Here is a 14,149-nt window from a genome sequence, read left to right on the forward strand (position 1 = left end):
GATTCCTGTCCTGCTACTTTCTGGACAACAGCGGACACAGGAAAGGAGATAGAAATGGTGAAGGATTTCTTCCTGCTTGGATTCACCATTAATGCCCACAGAAGCTGCTGTCCGCAACGCGTGTGTGTTCTATCAGGTACAGGGGTGACTACAGACATATTTAAACTGTTAGCAGTCAAAGATGCAATTTGGAGGACTGACCCCACCTATGGCATTTCAATCACCAAAAATACATAGGAAAGCTGGACAATGAAGAAAGAAGACTGCAGATGCATTGAGGCATGTACATTGTGGTGCTGACAAGGAGTACGGCAAGGACCCTGGACTGCCAGAATAGCAGACCAGTCGGTCCCGGAAGAAGCACAGTCAGATGCTCCTTGGCAGTGAGGTGGTGGACTTGGTTTCACATAATGTGGATGTGCTGTCAGGAGAGCCCGGTCCCTGGAGAAGATACGCGGGCTTTGCGCGGTAGAGGGTCCGCAAAAGAGAGGAAGACCATCGAGGAGATGGATTGGGACAGTGGCTGCAGCAAAGGGTCCAAAGGAAACAGCGGCGAGGATGGCGCAGGGCTGGGCAGTGACTCCTGGGTTATGCATAGAGTGGCGATGGGTCGGAGACAGTTCTGGGACGCTTGGCAATGACAACTCTTTCTCAAAGAATTCCAAGCTCTTCACTGTGCTGTTGGCACCCTCGTCACTGTTCACTGAGGTTGGGGGCATCAAGGGTCTTAGCAAGGAGCTCCGGGCGCCATGGTAGACGGGGCCATGTTTCCAGACAAAGTCATTGTAGGACAGTCATCGCTACCTTTGAAGAGAGAGCAGTTCTTTGTTGTGATGGAAAAAGAAAATCCTCCACACAACTTCATGACCTTTTTTTTACCACCACTGCAATGCTCAGCTTTCTCAAAAGTGCTTCCTAATCAGCCCCGTGATGGCCCTTTGTCCTTCAAGATAATATCTCCAGATGATCCCTCTGGAATTCCCCAAACCAGTCCGCACAGTGTAAGCAGAGCTATCTGCCTTGGATGACACCGGCCCATCAGATCCCCTGGGAAACCATTGTTTCGATTGACCCATTTGTTTACAAATGTTTTCCCCAGAGAGTGTGTCTGTCGTTTGCACTGATTGGAGAGTTGCCCATGCATAAATTTGCTGGAGCCTTGGTAGCAGTACTATTTCATGGCCCTGTCTACTCTGGGAACATTCCTTCTTGCTTTTAAGGTCTTCATCCGGTTAAATGAGACCCACCCAGAAGACGGAGGTTGATCTGGTTTACTTAAGGCCAACCAATGTGTTCAGTGTGACTACTTCATAAAAGCATCTAGACCCGTATTAGGCGAAACAGCAGGACCCCACAGCCAAGCCAGGTTGACACGGAGAATGAGCCATCGCAGTCCATTCCTTGCCAACCTGGCACCCAAGCACGAGACCTTGAACCACACTCCATCCGTCTTCCAATGCAAAAACAACAAAGTCACATGCCCACCCACCATGATGTGACTGGCCTGCGCCCAACCAGAGAGGATGCCCCAGAGGGGATGCCTTGCTCCTCACCCTCCACATGTACCATGTTGACCAGAAATCCACCGTCACAATCACACACATTACTTTTTGAAATTATAGCAGAGAATTCAGGTGAAGGTGTTCTTTCTTAAACAAACTCACTGCCATCGAATCGCTCCTGACGTACAGTGACCAGAAAGGATGGAGTAGAGCTGTCCCTGTGAGTGTTCGTGGTTGTCAATCTTCACACCTTTCTCCTGAGGAGCAGCTGGGGTCTCAAACTGGTGACCTTGCAGTTGGCAACTCAACACATAACCACTGATCAACCAGAGCTCCTAAGGTGTCCTTTCGGGTGGGAGAGATAGGAGGCAATGGCCCAAAAGAAATATCCATACAGGAGCTCAAGGAGACATGGCACGACACCAGTGGGCAGAGGTCTCATCCAACCTCCATCCGTATGTACTGCTCTAGTTCTCCCAGACACCGCCGAGGCTGGGCTCTTCGGACGCTCCTGCTCCTCCTGAAGACTGTACGTGATCAGTATTCCAGCCGAATGTCCCACACGCAGCAGCTGTGATTTATGTTCTCAGAGTAGTGCGCTCAACCATTTTGTTACAATTAAAAATAAATTAAATTCCTGTTGATTTTTATTTACACTCGGCCACTTACATAATGCCACGTAGTGAGAAGCAGTGGGGCGCTACCCTAAAGCGTGATGCCCACTCCCTGTAGGGGACGCTGCTGCTGCTGCTGTACCCAAGCTGCCGGCTGGGCGCGCCAGCCCAGGGTCGAGTTCTGAATGAAGAATCAAATTCAAGGGACACTGGTTTCATGTTTCATGCTGTTCCACTAAAATGGGGAGATTTGGTTCAAAGAAAAAGATTCCCAAGGATTTTCTGAGCACTAAACACTTCTTATGAAGGGTTTTGTTTTTTCCAAAGAGTTAATGGCAAGTTAATCAGAAGCACATGGCTCCACATTTCTTTGGAACCGAGTGATTGAGGGGAAAAGCAATTTAGTGCAAAAATGCATCTGCCAGAATCTTTCCAAATGCGGTTAAGATGCATCTTGTTGAAAATGAAAGGCCGGAGCTCTCACCCATCCCAGTCAGCAGATGCCGGAGGAGCGGGAGGTGAACCGGGAGAGCCAGCCCCCACAGCACCCGCTGCAGAACCAGATGTGGCAGAGATTTGACCATGCTCCAGAGAGCCAACCCTCCTGCTGGCCCGGCACCCCACAGAGGGGCAGCACTCTGCGATCTGCCTGGAGTCTCTGGCCACTGCTGAGAAGGGTTGGTGTGAGCCCAGAGCTTCCCATCCCGCTCAGTGTCTGCACACACACACACACACACACACACACACACACCCTTCCTTAGATTAAATAAGACAAAGGCGAAAGTGCACCGTGGCTGCAGGCCCCTGCCCACCTCCATTTGCTTCCCTGTGGGGTTGTTACCTCTAATCAGACCCATGCAGCATCATGCCAATGTCTCACGAAGTGAGGGTGCGAGGGGCATCGACAGCGGCGCTCATCATCCGCTTGGGCAAGCAGCACCAGGTAGGACGTTCGCAAGCTCAGGAACACACTCAGCTTCCACAGCACTGCCAGCGGGACAGTCCAACTTACAAAAGCCTGGGCCTGTCCCTGGGATCACAGGGAGAGCGGTACCTGACCAGGTTTGTTACAAGTGGATCCTGTGACACCGAGAGACTTTGAACACACACGGGTTTGGAGAGTGGCAGGCAGGCGGCAAGTGTGCTTGTTCTCCTCTGGGACCTGCTCCCACTTCACTGGGGCCCGAGCGCCGTCCCAGCGTGCTCACCCGCCACGCTTGATTGGACCCAGCTGTATGTGGGTCCTTCATTAGAACACCCACCCTGCTAGGTCCTATTTCTATGGTCTGTCTATCTATCTATCGATCGATCGATCGATCGATCATCTACCCATCTATCCATCTATCTATCCATCTCCAGTTGCTAGCTACAGAACTCCACCATGAGCTAGTATAATCAAAAATAGGATTTATTGGAAGAGTATTGAGGTTGATCATAAAGAAGCCAGGGGTCTTCCAGCATCATTTCTTCCCTTCGCTCTTTCTCTTCTCATCCATTCTTCCCTCCCTCCTCTCCTTTCTTCTTCTCCCTCCTCTCATTGCTTCTCCCTGTCCTCTCTCCTCTCTCTTCTGCTATGTTTAATTCCATCCTGCCCCTTCTCTTATATCTCTCTCCTCCTCCACGACCCCCTCTACCTCCTCCACCTCCCCTCTCATTTCTACCTTTCTGTCTATGTGACTTGCTCACTCTTCCCCTGCCACCGCTGGGTCCACCAGCGACAGAGCCCAGGAATTACATTCAGAAAGTAGGCAGAACTATTAAAGGGACCTGTCACCCAGAGCTTGAGCCAGGAAGGGCCTTGATTTTGCTGCCTGGGAATGCCTTGCTCTCAGGGAGGGGAGATGGAGCTGACTCACCAAGTCCAGCCCACCACCTCATGGCCCGATTGGCAGGTCTATGGTGGACAGAGACCCACCCCAGAAGAGGCATCTGACTGCAAAGAGGGTGCATTCCCCTCTAAGGAGAAGCCACTGCACTGGAGACCCTACAGAGTGCAGTCTGCCCTACCTTCCCTGCACGGTGCTAGAGTGAGAGCCGACTCCAAAGACCAGACTGATGGCGGGCAGCCTGCCTCTCAGGCAAGCTCACCTCTGGAGGCAAGAGGGCTAGAGGAGCATCCTGGGGCTTAAAGCTGCTTTGTATCTTGCAGCAGCTGGTAGCTACAGGCTATATTTGTATCGACCCACCAAGAAATAAACACATGGATGTATGCATTGCTTCCTCTGTGCTGGAGCTCAGGTTACTTTTTTTAAAAAGCCCAAAAGACTTGGTCTCACAATTGAACTTGGGGTTCAGCCAAACATGTTTATCTTCTGACAGATGAGTTCTTGGGTTAGTCCGGCTTTGGGACAAATGGACCACACAAAGCCCACAAAGGGAAGGTGACCCCAAAGATGGCACAGCTTGATTTGTGAAAGTGGCCTAGACCAATACTTTTGGCTGTATTGAGTGTCACACATCTTTATGAAAATGACATGAAAATTGCTGGTGGATAGAGCAGGCTCTTGTTGGTGACAAATCAATCATGAGACAGAGAAATGGGAGGCCAGCCTACAAAGACTTTTTGAAAGCAAACTGCAAAGACATGAGAACTGGCCAGAAAATGAAACAACCAGGTTCTTTCAAAACTATAGAAAACGCACAACAGAAAAGTGTTGATCAAAGGTTTTTGATCCCAAGCCCAAGCCTATGGAATTCTGTGGCGGTGACTCCACCAGGGACCCCGTGTAATTGTGAGTTCGTGCTGTGGGGAGCAGGGCATGAGTCAAGTGCTGTGGGGAAAAGACAGTGCTGTGTCCAAGTAGGGTCTGGGGAGAGGAAGATGGAAATAGAATTCCATGTGGAGCTTCCTCACTAGGAGTTGTCCTGTGAGAGTCACGCGCATGGAATGGTGATAACAACCCATCAAAGTCCCTGTGTGCTGTCCCGGAAGGTCAGACTTTCTCTGATCCATCCTCCTAGAAGCCACAGCGGCGCCCTGCTGATGGAGACAGACTTTGAACGGGGTGCCAGCCTGTGCGTACGGCTCGCACAGTCCTGGATGAGCTCTCGAGTTGGAAAGGAGAATTCTCTGTGTGCAGATAGGAGGAGAGGACACGTCTCACCAGTGTTATTAATAAAAGAATGAGATCATGGGATAACAGGATTTGCAAACACTGTAGGACTGTGAAACATTTTTTCCATAATCCCCTCTGCATTTTCTTCTGAGGGTAGCATTCTCAAGATTTGTAATCAATGACTTAATTATATCATCTTTTAAAATGTGTCTTCCCTTGCCATTTTAAAGCCCCAGGAAACACATCTACCTTGCCTCCTGATGGGTTTCCAAGGCATATCCCAGTTCATGGTGCATAATTGTAGATCACCTGTGTTAGTCCAAGTAGACTAGAGAAACAAATCCAAGGAGACTCATGTGTATAAGAAAGAGCTTTCTATACAAGAGCACTTGAATACTGAGAAAACCTCCCAGCCCAGTCCAGATCAAGTCCATGAGTGTGACATTAGCCTATATATCTGATACCAATCTATAAAGTCCTCTTCAGACTCAAGAAACATATGCAATGATGTTGAGTGTTGGAAGATCACAGGCCAGTGAGGATGGGAAGTCTTGCGGCTCCATTGGCATTGTAAACATCTCAGCACTGGCAGGGATTTCCATGTGGCTTCTCCAGCTCCAGAGGTCTGGCTCCTCCAGTCTCTCTCCATGTCATCTTCTCAGGGATGTCTCACAGAGAGTTAAGAGAGAGAGAGAGAGAGAGAGAGAGAGAGAGAGAGAGAGAGAGAGAGAGAGAGAGAGAGAGAGAGAGAAGAGAGCCCAGATTCCAAGGAGGAGTGCTAGAGTTTGCAGAATCCTTAGGAGAAGGCCATGGCCACACAGGCCATTGGATATCACCTGGTTGACAGGCTAGACTTTACCCCTTCGCTCTAATCCTCTCTAATTGACAAATGATTCTGTAACTACCACAACACCCAATCTTCTTTTTTTTTTTTAACCAATAAGAGTCTGTTGAGAATAAAGGCGGGGCTGTGGATCATCAACTCTCACAGTGCTTGTAATCTAGCTATGGGTGCAAGGTCAATGTGTTTCAAGGTCAAGTTGTGTTTCAACCCTAAGCTGTGTGACATTAAAAATCAAAGCAAGGGAGAGAGAGCCAATGTAGAGCAGTGGCTCTTTTGACAGCAGCAGAAGGAGATTTTGAGAGGCCTTTCCATCTTTAGTCGTTGGAGAGCTACTGGGAATGAGGTGAAACTTCAAGCAGGGAATGGGGAGAAAGAAAGAAAACACAATCAGGTGAGAAATGCCATGGCCGGTGCTGGAGGAAGGCTGCATTGGGCTCAAGCCACAGTCGGGACTCATCCCCTCCTAGAGATTGTTTTCCTCCTGTACCTCATTTCCAGAACTTGGTAGAGAAGTTTAATGTGTATGTTTCACCCTCTCTCTCTCCCTCCTCCCCCAGGGCTCGCTGCGCTGGTGAGTGTGTCCGGGTGTGGTAGGAGAACATGCCCGTTCTTGGTCTGGCTGACTTCCTGAGAACACCGCAGAGGGCCTGTGCCAAACCATTCCCCAGCTCCGAGTGCTCACGACTGGTCACCTGGGGATGATCGCCTTTTCCAGAGGTTAGCGCTTCACCCCCAGGGGATTCGTGTGTTTGAAGTGGCTTCTGGCTGGAGGATCAGCGTCATGGTGGCACACTGGGGGTGTGGAGACTTGCGCTGTCACCTGAAGGTCAGCGGTGTGAAGCCACCGTCCCCAGTCGTTGCTCATACGTGTTGCCTGAGATGTTACCTTTTCCTAGTGAAGTGGTTCTGGTTCCCGTCACCATCTATCAGCACAGGAAACACCATCACAGATGAATGGAGAGCTCCCTGGTGGCTCCCCAGCAGGTAGGGGGTGGCTGACGTGAACTCGCTCGGGGGCAGTCTCATCCCAGAATCCTAGGTTGCATCTCAACTGAGTCCCAGTCGTGGTGAAATCAGCAGGCCTTGCCCTTCAGACAGAGCGCCGGGCTCACCTTCTCTCTGCCCTTTCAGGATATCCATCTCTGGGGGCCTGCGGTGAAGCTCTTTCCTCTTGGCCGCATCCAAAGACACCATGCTTGGTAAGCGGTGGGGCAAGGAAAACGAAGAGGGGCCTCCAGAAGATTGACAGAGTGACACTGTGGCTGTCACAAAGGCTCAGGCACAGGAAAGATTGTGAGCACAGTGCAGGGCCAGCCGGCGTTTTATCCTGCTGTTCACAGAGCTGCTATGAGTGGGGACTAGCTCGATAGCACCTATCAACAACAACAACAAAGCCCCCTTCCTGTGTGGTCAGTGTGCTTGCACTCGGCCCAGGGAGGCCTTCTGTGACGCGTCTTGGCTTGTGCGTCACCAATGTGGCAGCTAGAGATGATCGCAACTAGCCACTCCTGGGTAAGGTAGGGGTGGGGCTCAACCTGTCAATTGCATTGCAGTCTGAGAACACCGTCTTGGGGCATGAGAGGCTGAGCAGAGTCAAGGCCTCTTTGGCTCTGTGTCAGCTGACGCTCAACCCCCAGTTGCATTGCCTGCTGATCCCAGGAGCTGTCAGCAGACACTGAGGGGAATATGTTTGACCAACTTCAGGCCTCGGCACCCACTAGCCTGTGCCCCTGCTATTTCTACTTCGTCAGCCTGCTTCCTGTTCTTCAGAATCTGTGAGTCAGGAGACACCTGCCTTGAACCAGACTGGACTTGCTTATTTCTACAGCCGTCTAAGCCATTTCCTGATCGAAATCTCTTTCTCTATATAAACTCATATAAGCACCAGTGGCTTTGCTTCTCCAGAGAACCAAGCCTAACCCACCAAGAGGGGCTCAACATCTCTGAGCTGAAGAGGACAGTTGGGTCTTCCAACATAAAAAGAATCTGGAAAAGAAGTCATTATAATCTTTCCCAAATAAGTTTTGACATGTCAAAAAAAGCACATTGCTTCCTAGGGATCGACACAAGTGCAATGAAACCATTAAAATGATCTGAGTACATGGATGCATATACTTGTACACATGTGCAGGCATAGCTACATGTGCATACACACGTTCATTCATGTGTATGATACACATGTTTGTATACATTTTCATGCTTATGAATTTGCATGTGCAAGTACACATGTGTATGCATGTGAATGCACACATGGACACATGTCAGCACACACCAATGTATTCATATCCATATACACGTTTATATGTGTATATATCCGTGAACAATGATGTATGCATGTACCTGTATGAATACACACACCTGTTTTTGTCTACACATGTGTGCATGTGTTTACATGTTTGTGATGTGCATGTGTGTGCCTATGTATGTGCACACATATGTGCTAGCTTGCATGCACAGCACCTGTACTACCTCAGCACCTCGCGATGAGCACAAATAGAGAAGAGAGTCGGTGAGAAGGACGCCCATGAGTTAGTGCATCCCCTTCCTGTGACTCTTCTGAACGAGAAATTTGTCCCCCTAGAACCATGACCCTTGTCCCGTGCTGATGAAGCACGTGGACGTTGGAGTCAGACAGCCACGAGTTCATCGTGTTGCGCAAGGCCTGACCGCGGTCCACTTAGCCTCTCTAGGTTTCAGTTGCCTCAGTGGTAGCGTGGACAAATCTTCGCCATGGAGGGTAGAGCGTGTGACCAGGCACTGGCTTGGTGCTCGTGAGCTCTTGGGAGAGTGCAGGTCACATGAAAAAGCCTCAATGTCTAAAGCAAAGGTTGTATTCTGTGTGAATGCATTTTGTATTGTGTATGAGAGAGCCATATTGATAAGTTTTCATTAACTACATATAATCATTTTTCGGTGCAGTGACTGGGAAGACATGTGGCCAGAGGAGCCCCTTAGAGGCAGGATGGTGAGACTTCATCTCCCGTACTGTGGGCGTGTTGCCAGGGGAGACCAGTCTCTGGAGAAGGACATCATGTTTGGTAAAGTGGAAGGGCAGCAAAAAAGAGGAAGGCCCTCAAGACGATGGATGGACACAGTGGCTGCATCAGTGGGTTTGGGCACAGGACAGTGGTGAGGATGGCACAGGACCATGTAGTGTTTCACTCGACTGTGCACAGGGCACTGCAGACGGGAGCTGACTCGCAGTAGGAGATCATAGGTGTTCCATGAACAGATGATGACTACTTCATTTCTCAAGCGTATAGTCAGCTTTCAAAGTTGATATTTGTTGGTATCTCTAAATATTTTTGCTTATATTTGTTTCTTGGAAATTTAAAAGCATCTAGAACAGGATTAATTTTACTTAATTTATAGGTGCGTGTGTTTGTGTGGGGTGTGTGCGTGTCTGTGAGAAAGAGAGAGAGAGAGAGGGAGAGAGAGAGAGAGAGAGAGAGAGAGAGAGAGAGAGAGAGAGAGAGAGAGAGAGAGAGAGAACATCCAGTTAAGATGATTTTGAAAATGCACAGTTTTGTATTACTAATCCCATATCATGATATTTGGGTTCTGTGCCAACTTGGCTGGGTCAGGAGTCTCAGTTAAGACCCAGTTACCGCATATGGTGTGTCCTGTCCAAGTGTCATCAACTCGGTGATGATGGGATCTTCTGTGAGCACCCAAGCAGTTGTAAGAAGATTAAGGTAGAGGACATCCCCTTACTCAGGCAACAGGTTGGCAAAATTTCCTCAGCTGTGTGACCCACTTCCTAGGTAAGCAGACTCTTTGGAGAGCTTGATGAGTTACTGATAGGTTTGGATCCTGCATATGGCTCACCAACCTCTTGAGCCAATGGCTCACCCTATTGCCTGCTGATCCTGGGAGACATCTGACCAGCTGGGCTTGGATACATTGGACTCTGCAGTCATAAACTTGACCTGCTGACCTTAGACACATCTGCCAGCATCTGGTCTTCCTGCTTCATCTTTCTACAGCTGGTTTATACTCTTGCTTCCTGGTTCCTTAGTCCCAACAGCTATGAGATTCAAGAGAAGGCTCCAGCTTAACAGCTGAGCCGTGGACTTGAACCTAACTATGTAACTGCTTTGCACCTCTCAAGAAGTCAGACTCACACGTATATTTATTCCTTTGTTTGCATAGCAAAAATGTTAAACTTCCAATGTACTTCTTCAAAAACATTCAATTTGAGAATTCTGCATATCATATTTATAAACATATTTGGTACTTTATTAGCTAGCCTAGTTTATAAATTACAACATCTGTACCTATTTTTAACACAGAATTTTCTCTTGTGCTTTCTAATGAAATAAAAGTTCAATAGACAGTTGAAGACACCCCTTCAAATAAAAATGGTTGATTCACAGTATGTGCTCATATTTAGAGAAACAAAACATAGACTACAAGCTAACTTTGAATAAAGACTTGCATTTTCTTTCAAGTGAAACTAATATATATTCTGACATCCTTATGGGTGAAATGGGACTTGGTTTAATTGTGATAAAGAGGTGAAAAGAAAGGAGAAACCTAATCTACATGCTCCTTGGGCCTGTGCTGGTGGCTGGCTGACATGTCTACACAGCCATGAGAGTGCGTTGAGCCCTTTGCCACAGGACTAGAGAGTTAGAGAGTGCGTGCCCATTCAACACCCTGAGAGATCAGTCTGGGTCACGGCAAAGGCACACGAAGCCATAACTCACGGTGGCTTCCTGTCGATCCACCCATGCTCTAACACCCAATGTGTCAGCGCCAGCAAGATTGTGGGAGGGCCGGGAAGGGACAGTCTGTGACCTCAGAACAGAGGGAACTTTTTTGTCCCACACACGGTTGATCCTGCCACCTTGGCCCTATCACCACAAACAAATTGAGTTGGCCAGCTACAGCTGCTTTGGTACAATCTTAGGATCATCAGTTCTGATTTAGAGTCTATTTTAATAACAACCACATTTTCTGTTGTCACCTCCCTCTGCCACAAAGTGTCTTAAGCTACTGACACTGGCCAGACCCAGCAATTCAAATGAATTACTTCTTGCTCAATCTTAAGAAATTTCAACAGAAGATAAAGTGATTCAAGCTATTGTGTCTTCAAGGATGACACCACTTATTCCATATATATTTAATGTGAGTTTGCATTCTGGTTCATATGATTAGTTGTTACGTTAAAAGAGAAGATCCTGATAATACGTGATGCTGGAAATACTCATGAAAACACAAAGAGAATGGGCACAAGACGTGGTTCTTAGTTGTGAGGACATTCCGATGTGATGGCTACAAGAACACCCATCTCAAAGCAGGCGGCGGGAGCCACCTGGAGCAAAGACGGCAGCTCAAGACCGCGGTAGGCTGAGGCAGAAGCCTCAGAAAAACCAGCCGTTACCTCCAGCTCAGCGGGGGGCAGCCAAGCCATTGGCAGTGGTGGAGATGGTGGATGGGTTGGAGCCTGGAAGATCACCAAATGCAACAGCGATTTGCTTATCCTGAAAATTATCCCTGGACCCACCCCAATCTTGTGAAGGAAAAGAAAAAGGGAATGAAATGTGCACTGCATTTCTTATTTTCATGGCTCCTGGAATCTAGGGCCATGAGGTAACTGAATCCAACCCACAGCCTTCAGCGCAATCATTTGTTCCCTAAACAGGTCAGTCCCACCCCCATGGCATCAGCAGCTGTGTGGGGGGCTCAGAGCTGGCAGGAACTCAAAATCTTATTCTCCTTACAGCTATCAGCTCAGCCAACACTTCCTCACTCCCCGGCAGACACAGGAAGGAGCCACGTTCTCAGGAAAAGGAAAGAGAGCCGAGAAAGCCTTGGTGCATTTCAGATCCCAACGTGTTTCTGTACACACCATTTTGTGACAAACGTGTATTCTAGTTCCAAAAAGGAACAAAGACAACGTCATAACAACTCATACAAAAAATTCAGATATTGGTTTTAAACAGCATTCTGGGAAGAATTAGTGAAGAGATGAGGCATGAGAGTAGAAAAACTAAATCAGAGAGAAATCGGGATCACAACACGGCCGTCCCTCAAGTTGCAGGTGAGCGCACTGAGGGCCCTGACAGAAGCGCGTAGGCGCCTGCAGACAGGTGATGAGACAGGTAACCGAACAGAGAGCTCAGGAAAGAGCAAAACTGAAGCTCCAGACCGCGACTACAATAGCCAAGCTTTGTGGCAGCGTCAAGCCTAACAGCCAAGGAGGCTTCAAAGGCTGCTGGAATTTCCCATCATCTTTTCACTCCGTTATTCTCCACTAACTTTTTGAAGCTTCTTGTACATGCGGTCAGAGCACCAGGAGACTCAGGGAGATAGAGCGCTGGCGGAAAACCACCTGAAGAAGCACCTGATAAATATCCTCACAACTGATGAAAGTTGCCAGTCTCTGCATGAGACATTTGACAAACTCCCGTGGGTTATATACAAAGAAATCCACACCTGTGCACCTCGTCCACTCAGGCAGCCAAAGACAAGGGGCATCTGCTTTCGGTGTCTAAAGAAATGGAGAGGGAGCAAAAAGGATGTTGATTCATAATCTACTATCAGCAAAAATATCCTTTGAAACGTAAGGAATCTAAAAAAGATGAAGAGGCTATATTGAAGAGAATTTTAATATGACAACACCACCGACCATGAAAATCAAACATCTGCAGGGAGCTGACGGCCAACACAGCCAGATTCAGAAGAGGACGGGGGAGGAGGGCCATCACTGCTCACTTCACATAGCTCTTGGCCGAAGCAGAGAATACCCCAAAGCTCTTGATCGGACTTTTACTGACTCCAAGTGGGCAGAGGACTGTGTATTTCATAACACTTTGTGGATCTTACTGTGAAGAATGCGAATTCCAGAGCACGCACTGTGCTCATGTGGAACCTGTGCAGAGATCAAAAGAGCTGCTTGTTGCTGCTGTTGTTGTTAGGTGCCATTGAGTCAGCGCTGACCCATAGCGACCCTATACACGACAGAACGAAGCACTGCCCGTCCTATTCCCCTCACAACTGTGCCTGTGCTGGAAGCCATTGATGAAGACAGGTGTCAGCCCATCTTGTTGAGGCCCTTCCTCTTTGTCAGTCTCTCTGTTTACCAAGCAAGATGTCCTTCTCCAGGGACTGGTCTCTCCTGACAACATGCCCAAAGGCCTTGAGAAGTCTCACCATCTTTGCCTCTAAGGAGCATCTGTCCATCGCTGCTTCCAAGACCGACGTGTTTGTTTTTCTGGCTGGGCATGGATTCCAATATTCTTTGCCAGCACCATCCCTCAAATGCACGATTCTTTCTTGGACTTCCACATCCAGTGTCCAGTGCATGAGGCATATGAAATCTCATTGGCTTAGTACAGACACACTTCAGTCCTCAAAGTAGTATGCACGATTTTCAACACCCTAGAGAAGCCTTGGGCACCAAGGTACCCATTGGAGCAACTCTATCCATCTCTTGACTGCTGCTTCCATGAGCATTGATTGTGGATTCAAGCTCTTTGATAACATCAATATTTCATCCATTTATCATGATGCTACCTATTGGTCCAGTTGTGAGGATTTGGGTCTTCCTTACATTTAGTTTTAATCCGTACTGAAAACTGAAAAGCTTGAGCTTCATCAACAAGAACTTCAAGTAATCCTTGAAGTCTGCAAGCAAGGTTGTGTCAGCTGCATCTCACAGGTTGTTAATAAGCCTTCCTCCAACCTGCTGCCACACTCTTCTTCATGCAGTCTCGCTTCTCTGATAATGTGCTCAGCACACAGGCTGAGTGTGATGAGAGGATACAACCCTTACACACTGCTTTTCTGATTTTAAGCCGTGCAGTGCTCCCTTGTTCTGCTCATGCAACTGCCTCTTGATCCACGCACAAGTTCTGCGTGAGCACAATGAAGTGTCTGGAATTCCCGTGCTTCACAGGGCACCCACAGTGTGTTATGATCTGCACAGTTGCACGTCTTGGCATAGCTAATAACACACAAGTAAATATCTTTCTGATATTATTTGTTGTCAGCAAAGATCCAGTTGACATCAGCAATGCGGTCCCTTGTTCACCATCCTCTTTTGCTTTCTGCCTGAATCTTTGTCGGCTCACTGTCAATGTACGGCTGCAAACTTTGTTGGATTGTCTTCAGAAAAATTCGACTTGC

Source organism: Tenrec ecaudatus, chromosome 7 (genome assembly GCF_050624435.1).
Source record: "Tenrec ecaudatus isolate mTenEca1 chromosome 7, mTenEca1.hap1, whole genome shotgun sequence".
Taxonomy (NCBI): Eukaryota; Metazoa; Chordata; class Mammalia; order Afrosoricida; family Tenrecidae; genus Tenrec; species Tenrec ecaudatus.